The 18,009-nt window shown below is 35.6% G+C and overlaps 2 protein-coding genes across 8 annotated transcripts in view; one reads left to right on the top strand and one right to left on the bottom strand.

Annotated features, from left to right (window-relative positions):
- Positions 1-18,009, top strand: part of RUNX2 (RUNX family transcription factor 2) — a 215,802-nt gene that overhangs the window by 8,718 nt on the left and 189,075 nt on the right. The window lies entirely within an intron of this gene.
- SUPT3H (SPT3 homolog, SAGA and STAGA complex component) overlaps positions 1-18,009 on the bottom strand; it is a 259,112-nt gene that overhangs the window by 224,482 nt on the left and 16,621 nt on the right. The window contains exon 1 of one of the 6 annotated variants that reach the window (XM_030944328.1): positions 1,714-2,117. The exons of the other annotated variants lie outside the window; for them this stretch is intronic. The gene's annotated coding sequence lies outside the window, so the exon portion shown is untranslated. Of the gene's footprint in view, positions 1-1,713; positions 2,118-18,009 lie in introns of those variants that run through there. 6 annotated transcript variants of the gene reach the window in all.

Here is an 18,009-nt window from a genome sequence, read left to right as displayed (position 1 = left end):
ATGGTTTATTTAAAACTGACAGGACCAGAAAGCAGCAACTATTTACTTAGGCGCCGTACCATAGTGTACACCAGTAAAAATGTTCTCTTTTCCCAAAAGGATTTCTGCAAAAAGGGCATTTACTTTGCTTCCTTCCCACCCCTCTTACATCAAACTCTGTACATTCAAAACTAAGTGCTATATTTTTCTTGCTATTCAGTATATTTTTATTTCCCCCCTTTCTCATTAAATGGCATAAACAGAAACACTAAAATTCAGAAGTTACACTCTTTATATTTTATTAAAGACATCAACATTCAGAAAAAGTGCAGTCATTTCTGGATAAAAAAAGAGCATCTAAGTAACAAAAAAAAATCAATTTAGCATCAAATGGGAAGAAAGTTATCTTCCACAGTGCAAATCGTTTTCATACTGGAGCTAGAACAGTTTCATTCTAGGGCACCACTGTGTATTGCATATGCAAATGCTAGAACAACTTTTAATTTCAGAACGTTTCAGGAATAGGACCTAAAATCATGCTCTGTTATTCTGGATGGCAATTAACTCAGTCACGACCTTGTAATAATTTTGAGTTATATGCTCATTAAAGTAAAATTTTAATATTACCTTTAAAAGCAAAAGCAAAATCTTAATTACAGCTGAGCTAACTGTGTATTAATCCATCTTAAAAGAAATGAAGACTTGAGCTTGCCCAGATAAAAAGATAAATTATAATAATACTCATTAAGTACAAAACAAAGGCTTGAAAAAGTGTAATTTTATTACTTAGAATTATAATATTAATTTACTAACTAATTTCAAGGCACATGTGTAGTGCACATGTGTAAAATCTACTCGAGGGAGCCAGCTCACATAGACACACACACGAGCTGGAATGTTCCAATTCCGATCAAAGATGTGTGTAGCCGGATGTGCGGTTAATTCACTGATCAAATTTTCACAACTGAAAAACATCTTGAGACATAAAGTCCCAGTTACCAGTAGTGTGGGCTCTGTGCTTTATCACCAAAATTACTCTTCACAATTTCACATTTTATGATATAATTCAAAAATTATATAATCTCTCACACACTTTAAAAAAAATATTAAAAAGTCAGAAGCAAAGATAAAAAGACACTGGTTTTAGCTCCAGCATTCTTAAAGGGCACAGTGAGACTGAGAGAAATAAATTTAAAATACCCATAAGAATCTGAACTCTAATCTTAGTGACATGTTCTTGCAGTAAGCTTGTGCTCCATAAAACCTATATAAAAATGTCAGAAGCGTAGATGCATAGCACATGCACTCACCATAAGACACAAATCTGCCCTGTAACAATAATATACAGTAGCTCTTCAACGTGCCTGAAAGATTTTAAAATGCACTAAATCTATAAAAACAGTCTACTGTCAGACTTCAGCTCTGTCTACTAAATCAACCAGATGTATGGAATAAACACTATTTAATAGCTACTAAATTTTTATCAGCTTTGTATAATGTTAGACAAATTTGAAGTAACAGTTTGAAGTCTTCTACAATTACATTTCATAATCTTACTTGCTTACTGAACTTGCTAGATACAGTAAATATACATCATATAATGGCTATTCCCCTTCAGCAGATATGCATAAAAGAAGAATAATCTAAACAAACTAAAAAAGATACTTAAATGGGCAGCAATTTTACTAGTCTTAACACTGATTTAAAAGATGTCTCTTTCTCTTCTTTACATACCTGGTTGTTACCAATTACTGATGTGTCTTCACCCCTTCTTGTTGCAAAACTTCTTTAAAACTTACAGCACACACAGCACAACATTTGAGATCTCTACACATAAAAATGCTCTTTTTTTTTCAGTAGCAAAGAAAATCTGAAGGTTTTTTTAGGCTGACGATATCTTCACATAGAAACACAGGACGTCTGCAGACAGTAAGAAGCCTTTAGTAAGCCTTTTTGCTGCACCATAATAATCTGATCCAGAAATTCAAGGGTACCTTAAACAACGGGCTACCTGTTCTAGCCATGCTTAGGAATGTGGCCAAATCATTTTTATTGATTTAACCTTTATAGGAATGCTACATATCCTCAGAGCAAAACATTTCTAATGCATTTATAATATGATATACCTCTGAGAAGCTATGAAAAAAAAATCTTGTGACATAGGCTAGCTCCCCTCCACTATTCTGTTTTCCCCAATTTAGTAATCAATAGACATTCAAGTGTTAGGATATTTTCTGAGTTTACATATGTCTGTATTCATAGGATGAAGCCAGAAACTAACACTTACAGAGGACAAGACTAATATCTGACCTGTCTTTGTTTAAGGAATAAGAACTGGTGAACTGATAGCCAAGACTCTAAATACTCCTTTCATTCTAGAGTTACACATCAATCATGTTACCTGCAAACATATCAAGTTAAAACTTCCAGAATTTACAGTCCTTTTTTGAATAAACTGAGCAGCATGTTAGTTATGTTCAGAGAGCTTACAGAAGGTGGTTTGTGTATCTCACCAGAATTCTTAAAGAAGTATTTCTCAAATTCCCTCTTCATCAGAAATCTATTTCATACACATTTCAAACCAGTATTTTTCAATGCCAGATCCATATTCTATTATTTTTAAGCTCAGGTTCAAAATACAGTGTATTTTAGTATTTACTGGTTTTGGAATGTTACAAACCACACTTGAGCATTACCAGGAGTCACTTGTTTTTCAGAAAGTAAACTGTTCTGAGCTGCTCATTATGGTAAACTTCAGTGTAAAGAAGTGAATACAGTGACTGAAGAGTCAGTCAAACAACAACAAATATATTTATGTTACAGAACACATTTATTACACTTCTTATAAAGAAAATTATGTGAGAGGTGTTTGGTTAAAAAAGAAAAAAACAAACAACAAAACCAAAACTAAGCAGAAACAAACAGAAATAGCTTCTAGCATGAAATTCTAGTACATTATTCTTCACAACAGCAAGAACCCCAGCCAGGCACAGTTTCAGCAAGCAATATGCTGTAACACAAATCACCAAGTTTAGGAAGATTCAGTTCTATATTTTTTCTGGAAACAGCAATGTGTAGACACCACTGATATTCTCACTCATCTATGAAAAAATATGAATCAATCCTACAAAGAAAGAAAAAAACAATACCTTTGTGAGAAGGAATTAGGTGGACAACTTAGTACAAAAAGTGCTAGTATCAAAGTTGTGAACTGTAATTAATGCATGGCGTATGGAAAAAACATGTATCTGCCAATTCTCACAGACTGGTTTTGTCTCTTCTCAATAAGAGTTTGGCTTTTGATTATTACATCACTAATTTGATTGCAAAGTTTTATATCACTGTTTGTTTCTTCATTCACTTTTTCTAAGAAATATTCTAAAGATTAATCTGTATCCAAAACACACAACAACCACGCATAAAATATCCCCTGGCATGAGCCTTACACTTCCTTAACCAGATGAAATCAAGTCTTTAATGTGAGGTGCAGCAGGGATTTCTCCAAGGGCAGAGTAGCTCTACCTTCATTCATGGCGCACATGATGAACCTGACCAGGTAAGTGCCTGCATTCACACAAACTCAGTTTGCTTTGTACTACCACAGCCTGAGAGCATTCTAGCAGTTACCACACACAGACCAGGGACAACATCCATAAATAAATAATAACTCCAGACCAGACCCCAGAAAGTTCATTGATGCATGTCAGATCACACTTACTTGATTTCAGGTTCATTACATGTAGAATAACAGTTCATGGAGCAAGAGGAAAACATAAAAAATGCACAGATTACAGAATAATTTAAAAAACTCCGTTGGATGAGACACATCCCAATGTCTTTGTAACTAACCTAGTGCCTAGAGCTGTATCCCTCTTCCACTGGCCCCTTACAGAACCATTGTCACTTGCTTTTCTGGTGCACCTTAAGGAAGGACCCAGGTAATGCTGAAAAGCAGTGCAGTATGTTAGAAATGCAAATTTCTACAGACAGTGATGATGGAAGAAGGCCTAGCTAAATGCAGTTACACCAATACAACTGCTTATAGTAGCACACTTCTTTTTATAACATAATAGATAACATTTGTACAAGAGGGTTTATTAGCAGAGTTATTCTGACAAACAATAACATCTTTTGATGCTACAGAAAAGCTGCTCTGTGCTAGCATGTGAGAAAGGTCAGATGGAAAACTTACTTCATACTCTTAACCTGTAAACTCTTTCCTTTCCTGACTACTAACAAATGTCCTAGCAGGGGAGATCCACAGCTTTTCCAAGAACTCACATAGGGAACCTTTCGCTCTGTTCCGATGGAACAGAACTTGTGCACGTTCACCTCAGGAGCGCTGCCCTCCGTGGCAGCTCTCTGAGTAACTCTGTCTACACAGGTCTGCCACAGAAAAATTGCCTCCAGATTTTCACTTCATTACAGTTTTATATATACACAAGCATATATCCATACACATCTGTAAAAAGCAGCAAACTTGACTACTCCAATCTGCATGCTATTAGAGAAGCAACTGTGATACTTCAGGAACCTCTAACTTGATTTCAGTGTTTGGAATAAGGGAAAACAAAGTCAGGAGACAGCAGCCTCTAGGAACATATTTTGCAAGACTGTTTTATAAGAGACTCCAGCAGGAAAACTAACACATAGGAAAAGCTAGTTTAGACTGGGATTATGCATCAAAGAGAGGAGCACCAGAAAATACTTGTCCTTGATAACATGCAAGAGGCTCAAGGGTGGCAGGAGCACTAAGGCTCAGGCAATACACGTTTTGTCTATGTGTAATTCATGTAACACAGCTTGTTTTCATGGCAATTCTAATGCTTCTTTCACATTTCCCTGTAAATTTGTTTGGTTTAAAGATTCTCACACATTTTGTAATGGTAAAAGTAGTAGGAGAATGTCATTTCACAGCCAAATATTTGACTCTGGCAAACTTGTCCTTTCAGCACTCTGCCATTCATTTCTCACGCTTCTGATCTTCTCAGTCTCAGGTCTTGAAAATAAGGAGCATAGGTCTGGTCCCATTTTCAAATGCCAGTTCTTGGCCATTGGTCTTCTCTTTCAAGGGTGCTTCTCAGCATCACCACACTTGTCTACTGTCCCACTATCTCATCCATTTTCTGATAGAACAGGGCACAGCTCCCACAAGCTGACTGCAAACTCACCTGAAGCTCTTGTAATGATAATAGATATGATTCTTCTACTTTCAGAAATCATCAGAAAGAATATGAGCACCTTACTTAAAATTTTGCAACTGTCTGATTTTTGCATGGCAATGGTTATCTAGTACGGCTTTTAAAGTTCCTGGCCCCACATGGAAGCAAGAGCCACCTGAAAATCCTAGACATCTTAAGAACAAACCCTGAATCCCTCACTTCTTTTACAGGAATTCTGAAGATTATGGTTTTGTCAAACATTTGTCCAGTGCCTACCACAAAATACTGATCCATAAGTGTGACCTTTGTAAGACAACACAGATCAGTCACAATAGCAGGATATTTACAAACAGCATCATCAGTTTGGTCTTGCTGAGTATGTGTTTATTCTAGCCCCAAGTAAAGCTGTCTCCAGGGTTAACTTATTTTGATGTATAATTGAGAAGACTGTTCTTAAAAAAATAAATATTAAAAAGTCATACTTATGACTCACAACATCAGGACTTGGTAATTTTGGTTCTTGCTGGGAAAATGCTTAGCAAATATTGTCAGCAAAATGCTTCCATTTTCTTTGTGTAAGCGTATTTTAAATCTGAAAAAAGCAATGCTAACATTGTGCCATCACCAAATATGGCTGTCCCCTATTTTGGGTTGGAACTTAAAGATATTTCAACTAGAAAACTGGTTTTGGCTGCAACTAAAAATATTTAAAAATTCAAAGCATTTAAAAAAACTCACCAACTGCCTTGGTTATAGCAACAGTACCATACAGGACTCTGAACAAAAAGAGGCGATCATTGTGTTCTTTCTCAGCTGGCTTCTGAAAAGCAGAACTTACATGGGCTGCATGGTATTATCCTGCATCTGCACCTGATACACTCATCCTCTTCACTGAAACTACTGCCAGACCTGACACTGAACAGGCTGAAATAGTCAACCCATGAAGATGCAGTGTAGCAAGGTGAAAAGACAACTAAAATTGATTAATTAAGAATACTTACAGTAAGATCAAACTGCTGGCAGGTGTTTGGTTCATTCTCACAGATACTATCAGGCCTGCCATATACAGAAATAGACAGTTTCTGCCTATCTCAATGATGAGAGCTCAAAAATAACTTTTTACATTTTTTTTTCCTGTTGGACACCACCTTTCAAGGGAGAAGGTATGGGGAGGGGGGTGGAAAATTCCAAAACACAGACTTTTTGGTGGAGAAGATGTTAGCAACAGTTTTAGAAACCATGATCAATGTGAAAAGGTTGAAGGAACTGAATAAATCACTATAAAGTGAATGGTGACCAACTCTTCCTTCCTCAGCATTGTGGTAAAAGACAAAAACAAATCAGAAACAAAGGAGTTCAGTATTCCATGGCAGATTTCAACTATGGCATGTATGCCACAATAGAAGCTCCTATCTTTGATTATCTAGGTGCCTGTTGGGTCTGTACTCTATCTATGTATCTTCTAAAGCCCGTTTGTGTCTTCAGATAGTCACTTTTTTCTTTTTAAACTATTATGAATTGATTGAATACATCCTCCACATCCAACCTAATTTTACATTATATCCAGAGTCACTCATTGGTCCTACTCTGTTTACAGTCTTGTACAACACAAAGTCATTTTTTACAGCCATCATTTCTCTAAAGAAACAAAAGGAGTAACTAGACTAGCCAAAAACCAAGTTCAGTGAAAATTGCCAAAAAATCTCCTTCACTAGAGATTTTGGATCTCAGCTGGTTGTCAGGAAGGTTTCAGTAGTACAGAATCCTGCCTCAGTGACTCAGACAGGAATAAGTGGATTCTTTTAGTTCCCACCAAGTCCTACACCTCTTGTATTCAGTGACTAACAAGTGACACTCACTGATAAAGGTAAGGGCTTTGGTACATAATCAACTTCCCACATGAAAATGTTGGATGGAAATATTGCAGTGACTCAGGCTGCTGTGAGCAATGTGCTTAGGTGCACAAATTTATTCAACTGGTTGTAATATCCTTGAATGAAAAAGGAATGAACAACTTTCCATTTAGTATGGGAAAAAGCAGGTAAAAATCCGAGTGTGACATAGTGAATAAAACAGTACAAGCTCACATCCCAGTTTATCTACAGTGAATCTGTCTGCATGCCCAAAATCTGGCAATAACAAGTATGAGTCCTGTTATCTCTAGGCTTCAGTGACAGGTTTTATTTATAAAGAAAGGGGGCTTAATGTGGTAAAATGCTTAAGTAAATGCACAGTTATTTGTATCTCATTCCCAGCAAAATCAGTGCTATTATCCTTTTAAAAATCTGAAATAATCCAAATAATCTGCTGACACTATTCTTGCCATGCAAAGTACATATAAAATGTTTCCAGTTTCTATTACTGAATTTGGTAACAACTCACTTTTAATTTGCAATTGCAACAAAAACAGTCATAGAATCATAGAAGAATTTAGGCTGGAAAATACCCAAGTTTCAGCTGAACCATTAGTTTTCAAACAAGTCAAACAATAGGAAACAGTTCAACTTTTTTTTTCTTGTTGAGAGTAACAGTTAAATGTCTGATAGATAACTTCAGTCAAGATTTAGAGCTGACAAATGCACATTCCACAAACTAAAGTGCAGGCAAGGATAAATTTAAAAAATTAAAAACTGTGCACCCTAATTGTAAGCATGCGCTAATATTTTGACTAAATAAGAAAATTCAAAACCTCAACTGAATTACCTGGGAGGCTCAGTCCTGCTTCAGCAGCAAAACAATTGAACTGTCAGTTGAACTAAGTCAGTCATGTTTATGGTTAGGTTCTTTTACAGTCATATGTCAAAAGTGGCTACAAGACTCAACTACTGGTCTTTGCTGTAAAGTGTTTTCTCTGGTTCAAATAAATTTAAAAAGTCCTAAAAAAGTGTGCTTCATCTTTGGTAAAGGACTATTCCTTTAAAATGTTCACAAAGTAGCTCAGATTTCTGAAAACTGACACCTTTACAGGTAAATTGCTTGCTAGTATTTCAACCCTAAATAGATTTAAATTTAGGCCACCTTACTTTGGATGACAAATCAAGTGAGTGACTTAAGGGTAAAGGTCCTGACCTAGACATAGAAGTGATTCAAATTCTTAATCCAAGACTGATCATGCCAAGTCCTAAGGTTAAGAAGATACAAAGACAGTCACATAGTTCCTTCTACCAATGGTCTCAAGAGACCATACCTGAGACATACTGGTGAAACTCATGACTACCCTTATGAAAAAAATGTTTGACCTTTCCATTTGGCAAAAAATAAAGACTACATATATATGTTGTTACATTAATTATAAGCAAGCATATCAGAATAACTTCAGTAATTTAAATTTTAACTACTGTACTAGGCAAAACCTGAACTGCAGAGGTTTAAAGGCGTGCTGACACTTATTCCTTCAGTCCAAACACACTGAAAGCTTTTTGAAGTTTAAAACTCACTGCAATAAATTTTTCTCCACCCTTCACTATAATAGGAGGACTACTTTTTGAATTTCTTAACTCCAGGAGTGGCAGCTATATTCTTATAATCAGCACTGAAACATCCCCAACATCTTTGTTTTCAGCTCCAACAAGAAAGAAATGAGTCTTTCACCAACCACAAATAAAAACACATGAATATTACCTCTCTTATAGGATTAAAGTAGCAGCAGCTGTTCTTCATGCTTTCATCACCCCACATTTAAAGCAACAAAAGACTATGAAAATAGCAGCAACAGCTCTCATCAGCTGGAGAGGATGTTGGCTTTTCAGTGTAGGGCATGTGAACTGTTAGCGATAGAGCTACCAACACTTGTGTTTAATAGTAGATGCTTATACAAGAAACATGTGGCACACATGGAAAGCCACATGGCAAGCTAACATGTAGCAAAGAATGATAGGAAAAAAAAGTCTAATTCCTACTTTATTTTTATTAAGACAACTATCTTCACTTGTGTGTGAACGGAGGAAACAGCACTGCCAACAGAAAAATCAGACGTCCTTACAGATAGCAAACACGTTTCACTATCACCTACTTCAATCAGACTAGAAAAGCTTTATTAAAACAGATGAGAAGACAAAGGGCACCATTTAAAACTAAATGACGTCCAGAAGTTTCTGCCCAGGGCCTTAATTTGCAATTGACAAAACAGTGTTACAACTTCCCTGTTTCAAAAGGATCATAACGATAAATCAATTAATAACTTTCCCTAAAACTGTATGATGCTATAGAGAGAAGTCTTTTTGTGAAAGAAATTAAATGTCCCTTAAACAGGTCAATCAATCTGTGTTTAAATAAGCCATTTTCAAAATTTTGGTCTGTTTTTCTGGATTAATCTAAACATTAAAGAAAAATAGCTGGTGGTTTGGGCTTTTGATTTTTATCTGTCTTAAGAATTCAAAGATAAATATTACCATCGTAATCCTGGCTCCAGAAAAATACTTTACTTGATTATTCAAACACTGCACTGCTTTTTCAAAAATAATTCTATAATTCATTAGAAAGAACCCCCTAGAGTTTCATCTCTCCTTCTATAACTTGATCACTTATCTTTTCAGTCATCTGAACCGTAACAGGACACAACAGATACCGAGTTGTCACTTTAAAGTCAGCACTGGGCACACAACTGCAGCAGTATGTGAGCGTACCTGGGCAGGCAAAGCAGGAGATCCTGCCAGTGCAAACTCACAGGCAGAGCTTGTTTTAATATATTGCTTTCCAAAAGAGAGTTTCATTCTTGAAGGAAAAAAACTGGCATTTAACAGGGAAACAGAGAATAGAGAAGTTTGCCAACCTCTACAGAGCTTTTCTCTTGAAGTCACCAGATATGCATCGAGCCCTGTTTAACTTGTATTAAAGCTAGTTCAGTTGAGCAGATTTCAGTTTTCACTGCATAGGGCTATTTCCTTGTAATTCCATCACAGTCGGCACAAACAGACCTCGAAGGGCCTAGTCCAGGACCAACACTATTTCTGCAACTCTCCCAACACATCCCAGTCAATGACAATCAGCATTTATACCTCTACAGTTTTTAAAGCAAACTTACAGCTAATTTTAATGACATTATTTTTATTAAGTGTTTCAGACCTACACAGCTGTTGATTTCCACAACTAATCAATCAAAAGCAAAACTAGAATTACTGAGACGCTAAATAAAGAGACAAAGTTATTTGTCTGCCTTCACTGTTATTGATTGATGACTTACCAAATTATTAGATAAAATGTAGGAGAAAGATCTGTTTGTAGTGAATCTGCCAACTATACACATACACATTCAATTGGAAGTTACTAAGCAGTAGAGGAGCAAAAGGATGTTAAGGAAATCTATTTCCACAGATCACCCTCTTCCTGCCTCCTAACACATTTATTCTCATGTTTCCTCCCAGATAGCCAAGGAGATTCATATGAACTGGAAATCAGCGAAGTGTTATGCTTCTATATAAGCCTATATATACACATGCAGAGAAAGAAATAGACAAAATTTATTTTAAAGAAAACATGAATACCTTGTTTTTCTAAAAAAAAAAAGAGAAATAGAGGGATATTTTTTCATCCTTTCCAATACTTTATCAAGTCTCCAGGTTTGTTCAAACTCCTTACTTTAAAAAATTCTTTCATAATAACCTTTAGCACTATAGTAGCCATACAAAATATACTCTGGTTTCAACAGTAACACAAAACATTTCACCATAACTGAGAAGCGCGACTGTACAATAATAATTATCCTTTCTTTTGTGCAGGTTCTCCAAAGAAACAGATAAGAGAGTGTTTGTGGGGGGAGGAGGGTGGGGAGGTATTTAACATTACATTATATTTTTTCAGGGAAATATGCAGAATTATTCCAATGCCTACATTTTAAAATACATAATAGCAGGAGTTTTGCAGTCTAAGAGAAAAAGTAGTCATAGGTACGGAGTCACATATTAAACCACATTGATACATACCTTCCATAAAGACGATGTATTTTCTCCTCTTAACTTGGCTAGTGAAAGGGACTTCCCAGAAAATCAAAATCTAATTTTATTTAGTAATTTTAGACGCTACTTAATATTGAAGTCTAGTCTACATTTAAAAATATTTCCAGAATAATTACAGTAGCTTTGCTATATTGGAAAAAGCAGTCTACTACTGTAGCTATAGCAGTTAAACCAGGTAGACTATAAAATAAAAGTGCATTTCTCTCACATAGTTGTGGAACCATGAAACCTAATGTTTGAATCTGGTAGGTTGGACCAAATGACCTCCAGACATCCCTTCAACCTTAATTTTTCTGTGATTCCATTTGATGGGATTATTATTTAACTGGTGCAGGAATACTGGCAAGGCATTGGGAATGGGTGTGTATGTACCTATTTAAATGAAAATCCATACAACATAAGGAGCACAGGCTGACCCCTCAGGTTATTGATTGCCTGTGAGTAATTCAAAATATAAAAGCTACAAGATTGGTTTAGAAGGGAGCTACCTTATTTGCAGAATTAACACAGATCTTTTTCAATACAAAAGTATTAACTACTTTAATAGGAAAAAAAATAATTTGCCATCAAATTCATTAGCTTTCTCCCACACTTAAAACAGCCAAACACATTTATTTATACTTTGTGGAATTCAGATTTATTCCTGTAAGGCTTTTTTTAAATCAGTATTTACACATCAGCTGTTCATGCTATCTTGCTGTGCTTCACCAAAAGCACAGCAAGATAACAGTACTTAGACTTGTACTTGATATGCTAAAGGCTTTAAACCCAAACAAGGAGTCAAATATAGACTGATACACAATGAAGTATTACTGTAGTTTCTAAATGGATAGTCATGCTTTATTTCAAGACCAAAATATACTCCCTCAAAATGTTTTATCCAAATGGCTCTGAATCACAGTAAAAACAAAACAAAGGACATCTGCTAGCAATATACCATTGGTACAAAATTAAGTAAGTACTTAACACGCTGTCCTTTCCAGGGTCACAATGCAGTCTATTAAGGGTCTATAGATTTTCTGCTTTTTTTCAGGGGTAAAACTGTCATGGCTGTTGCCTTTTTAAGTAAGAAAAAGGCCCACTCACAAGCAATCCTGTGCTTCTTCAGAAATACTCATTCAGTCTAGAAACGGAGGATGATTCAAAACCACAACTACTCAATTTTCTAAAGGTTGTACAAATCATGTTGGGGGAAAGGGGAGAAAAACAATCTGAGCTAAAAATAAGTAACAAAGAAACATTATCGTTCAGAGAAGGGTACATTAGGTCAGAAGCTGCTGCTTTTTAACACCAGAAAGTCCTGAGAGCTTTTTGTCCAAAAACTGAAGAAGTAAAAGAAGTCACCAAGTCAAGAGAGCAAGTAAGTTGTTTGCTCAGCATTTTCTACAAAAGCAAAAAGAACTTTAATCACAAACTACATGTCCTTGGTAGCGTTTCTTAAAACTAAAACCAGGTCCATTGTTCATATCTTAAAGAAATACCCAATATTATTTTGTATAATAAATTAGCACATATCATTAGACCATTCTCCTTCTTGTCCTTTCTCCACCCACTTCCCACTTTGCCACTGTCCTTACTGCGGTTTTTGCCATCCAGTTTTATCATAACTGTGAAATTATTATTTACCATTTCTAGACTCAAGCTGCAATTTCTTGCAGCTTGACTCTAGAAATGGTAAATAATTTCAGCTACTATGCAGTTACTTCACAGCCCTGGGAGCTGCGGAGGGGAAGGTGGGTTCCTTTCTAATCACTGCAATGCCTTCATGTGTCATTAAAAAAGGTCCTACAGGAACACATGAAAAGATCAAATACTGGTCTGTGGGATTTAAAACTAAACATCATATAAAGAGACAGTGACATTTAATATGTAGTGTATTATATAATTTTTTTTTACATATCTCATATATGTAACAAAGTCAAATAATAGAGTAGAATTAACCTGATGAAAATTAAAAGTACAATAAATCTATTTATACATTTACATTTAAAAAAATGAATGGCATTATGTACTCAAAGTACTAGAATCCATGCAGGAGGATATATATTCCATCTACCATTATTTAGCTGGTTCATTCTAAGTCCCAGAGCCAGTGTGGGATCCAAGGATAAACTAATCACCTTCCAAACCAATTTAGAGAGAACGTCATAGTCTAAATTACTATGTTGAACTCACAATGATAGAGAAAAACAAGCACATTTCTGTAACTGCTCAGGGCTGTCAGGCACCTCTGAAGAGATGGACACGTACCAGGGGGACAGACTTCAGCATCACTCCAGCAAAATCTGGGGAGGATAATACAGCTTTTGTGCTTTAGGAAAAAAAGTAAAAAAATACATATAATTAAAAAGACAAGCAGTGGCCTCCAATGCCACAGAGCTGAGAGCTGAATAAGCCAGAAACAGCTCCTACAGGGAAGTCGCTCTGAGTCAGTCACCTGGGACATGGAGCAACCGGCACTTTCCTTCTAACTCTGGTCACCTATGGACAGCCAAACTGTACATTTTCAATTAATTACCTAATCCAATTGGAAATAATTGTATGGGGCAGAATGACTTCAGAAGAATCAAAAAGCCAAGCACAGTTTGGCTGTTCTCTATAGATGAATAATGTCCACCTTGCTCCTGTTCTCTACAGATGAATAGCGTCCTGTAACAATATTGCACACTACATACAATCAGTAGTGTCAAATTAAATATGACTGAAACAGATTGAAAATTATGCAAGAAGCTGCAATTTAAAGATTTCAGCATCTGCCAGTTATGGTCACAGCTACAGCTAAACTGGATTTTCAGGTTCAGTTTGCCAGAACTAATGTATTAGAATTTATTACACTAGGGAAATAAAAAAAGGTTTTAAAATGCTGAATTTAATTATAATTTTAATTTATGGCTTAATCAGTATTTGGTTACAACATGTATGTGTTCACTTAAGTAGGGTAAATCGTTTCCAAATTTTATAATCTTTTACTTAGGTACTAGATGATACCTTAAAGCAACCTGTCAAAACCTGAAACCAGAAAGTTTCAGGAATCTAAGCTCAAAATCCTGGAACCATATATCTTAAAATATTTCAATTCAAAACAAAATTTCAAACACAGGAAGCTTAAGAAGCTGTATGCAACTCAGAACAACCTGAGTAGAACTGAGGACCCAGTAAGCTCAGAGAACTGTTCTCATACTTAGCAAAACTGATTTCACAAATGAACTGCAAAACTTACATTAACTTTGAACTGACAAGAGAAAAATAAAGTACTAGTAGAGCAGAAACACAAGACACACATAACCCAGACTAATGCTAAACTTCAGCTAATTCTGTTTATAGAAAAAGCTGTTACCCAGATTAATATCTCCAGTCTTCCCTCATAAAAACATCCTTCTCGTGTTTCTTTTTCAGACTGAGTACAAATGTAATTTTTAAATTATTCACAGAAACGTTCCTTCATAATTCTGTACAGACATTCAACAATTTCTTTGCTCTATGTATGTGTACTACTCAAGATGTTAATTAAGATCCTCCATCACCTCCTGCTCTTTCATAAATAGGGACAGGATACTCAGCAAAAACAAAGAGAAAGAATCAAGAGATAAAATGAGTGTTTTTCAGACTGTTTGACACTAATAAGGTCAAGTTCAGGTTGTATTTCAAGTGAACTCTGCTACTAAAAGGTAAAATGAAACTCTGCTATTACAAAAAGAGAGGCCTAAAATAACTACGCTTTAAATGCAGTACAGAAATATGGAAGCCTGAAAAATGAATTTTTAGCTTTTTTGAAACTCACTCTATTTCAGCTCTTACATCTTTTATTAACAGTTCTGCAAACCCTATCAGGCCTCCTCAGCAAAATCCTGTTGAGCTAAGTGCTGTGCAAAGAAGAACTCTGCCTTTAAAAGCTTCAAAATACCACATCCGCATCAGAAAAAGCAGTAGTAATTTCTCACTAATGAATTTCCTTCCTGTATTTCATCCTACCTATAAAAGGAAAACTTAGAAAACTAGGGCCAGAACTATCTCATACCACTCTTGCCTCATGTATTTAATGAGGTAGATAGGAACAGCCACACATGATCTGATAACCACGTACCACATCTGCTGCCACTGCCCTTCCATCATCTCTACCCAAAGGGGAAAGTGCTCCCTGTATATTTGCAGGGAAGGGTTTCAGCTCAGTAGGCTAAACTGGTTATTTATTTTTAAACAGTGCAATCTCAGCACAATTCTGGGTTCAAATATGGTAAACAAGCATGGGACAAAATAGAGAAATTCTTTACAGTCCCAAATTACAGTTTGGTTAACCAAAGCGCTCCCTCAGCCAGGTCATTACTGATGTTTTCTTCCATCATCATGCCAAACGAACTATCCAAAGTCAGATGATTTTTCTGATCAACTTCAAAGCAAAGATGGATAAACAAACAACCAAAAGAAGCCATAAGGTATCAGTCACAGCAGGGCAGTGCAAATACTACCATATCTCATCATACAGTGTTATATAATAAATAATTACTAACATTCAGCTCAAACATACACTCATTTAGGGCTAGATAAATTCTGGACTATTTTATTAAAAACAATCATCTAGACTGTCTATTCAGCATAACTTCCTAGTCTCTATAATCATTTACTTGTTTCAAGTAGAATCAAGGTCTGCATGAGCTCAGCATTCCATGAAACCTAAGACATATGAAAGCCAACACTCTAAAAACTTTTTCCTGGGGAAGAACTGAACCTAGCATGAGGTGAAACCTCATGAGGAACCTGGCATGAGGGAAATGGCAGTTCCCACATTTGTATCTGCCTCATGGGATGAGTCAAGTTAACACATTTAGATGTAATAGAAAAATAAAAGAATAAAACCACAAAATAATCAAGGGCATAGTTTAACAAATGTAAACTGGACTTGCAGCAACAAAACCCATTGTCACAAAGAGATGCAAGAAAACTATTTGTGTTTTGAAGATTAGATAACAAAATTAGATGTTTATCAAAAACCCAGTCGCCAGCTGACCTTGACAGCTAGCAAGAATGGCAAAGATTTTGTATAGTATCTAGAAATCAGAGAATGTATTTTAGTCACATAGTGAAACCCTTAGGGTAAAATGTTCAATGTAAACAGCCTGAAACGCATATTGTCTATATTTTTTTAGTTAACATGTAATGGGAGTAAGTGGAAGTATTTGGGTGATTATGGTATTCACAACTGGATTAACATACAAACACAAACCAGTCTAGCAAAGCACAGCTCCTGAATCACAGCATTACTTTACTGCTACATGGAGTGGGCATTTCTTCAGCACTGAGCAACAAGTTCCTTGAATTTTCTAACTGATAAGAAAACACTGTTTTACCATACATAAGAACTATTGTTATCAAACAGAATTTTTATTTCTGCACATGAAAATAAATTTAGCATCAGATACTAGAAGAAATCAATGAGATCTTCCAGGGATTCAGTGGTGAACAAACTGTAATCTAACTCAAGTCAGCAGAGGTTATCCAAATAAATTGGCGGGAGGACAGATCAGTTCAGAGGCCATGCTTCCCGTTATTTCATTGCACATTCAAAAATTTAGAATGATATTCCCTAAGATGTTGTCATCTCAGAATGGATGAGAAATCCTAAATAAGTAAAACCCCTAAAGACAATTTATTTGACTGACAAGTTTGCAAGGTAGCAACAGGTAATAAATAGTATATTTTATAGCTCATGCCTTATACAGGAAAAAAAATAGCATGCAGTGTTTGCAAGCCTGAAATAAAAATACATTTAATCTAGATACTCCTTGAGTGACCAGAGGTCTAGAACCACATTTAACTACCCAGTCTAAAATGGGAAATATTATTGACAATATTACAAAACCATTCAAATGCTTTAATAACAGGGATCATGTAAATATCCCAAGAGTCAGGGAGACAGGTTCAAAGAGTCTTAATAAAGATTTAAGAACTGGCCCCAATTCTTACTAGGTCTCTCCCATAACTTGCTGGATGCTAAAAAATATATATATTATAAATAATATATTCATAAAGAAAAAGGGAATATGAAGAATTTATTAGTATCTCTATTACACACTAACACAACACAGAAGTGTAATAGACGTGAGTGTAAGCAACAAGCTGGAGGAAGTAAAGTAGGAACTACATTTGAAACACCTGAACACATTATCACTGTCTGGAAAGCCACAATCAATTAGGAGCAGTAATTTGATACCATAGTAATGTATATTATTGTTTTAATATTCACCTCTGCAAATACAGTCAATAACCAGAAAGACTTAAACCAAATTAAAACACTGTTTTCCTCAATACTTTCACCATTACAATTTATCCTTACACCATCAAATTTTGATTTTTTGGTATGAAGCATGCCACAAGAGCTAATTAAGAAACTTCAGCTCACAGTAATTAAAATTTCTGTAAATAGCTATGATAGCTTTGAGAAGTCAAGGCATTTTACTGAGTGGAGATAAAAAACTCCCTCTGTAGCTGCAAATGGTTCAACATAAGTCTTTAGACTGTCACAGTTTCCAGAAATTCACTCTGCAAGTAGTGCTTATACTGAGAAATAAATGATCTCTACCAAATTATGAATTTTAATGACTACAGTGAAATCAGCATGGTTGTGAATCTACTGGGCAGAACTGTAATTTAAGTGCAACCCACCTAACATGAGCAGTTAGTTTGGAAAGAGGCTGTAGATCAGCCGAAGTTAAGTAAAACAAACCTCAGCAAAATGCACCAGATGCACTGAAAACTCTCTTTTTAAATTATTAACACCTACTGCTGTACTCTCTGTGGTACCATAATAAAAAATCCAAATACAAATAAAGGATGTAGAAGTTGAAGCAAGCACTACATAGCACTTTTCTCTTTTAAATTAGTATAACATAAATATAATTTAATTCCAAGGTCTAAAC

The sequence above is a fragment of the Camarhynchus parvulus genome, chromosome 3, assembly GCF_901933205.1.
Source record: "Camarhynchus parvulus chromosome 3, STF_HiC, whole genome shotgun sequence".
NCBI classification, from domain to species: Eukaryota; Metazoa; Chordata; class Aves; order Passeriformes; family Thraupidae; genus Camarhynchus; species Camarhynchus parvulus.
The sequence above is the reverse complement of the archived record's forward strand: the minus strand, read 5'-3'. Positions and strand labels throughout refer to the sequence as shown.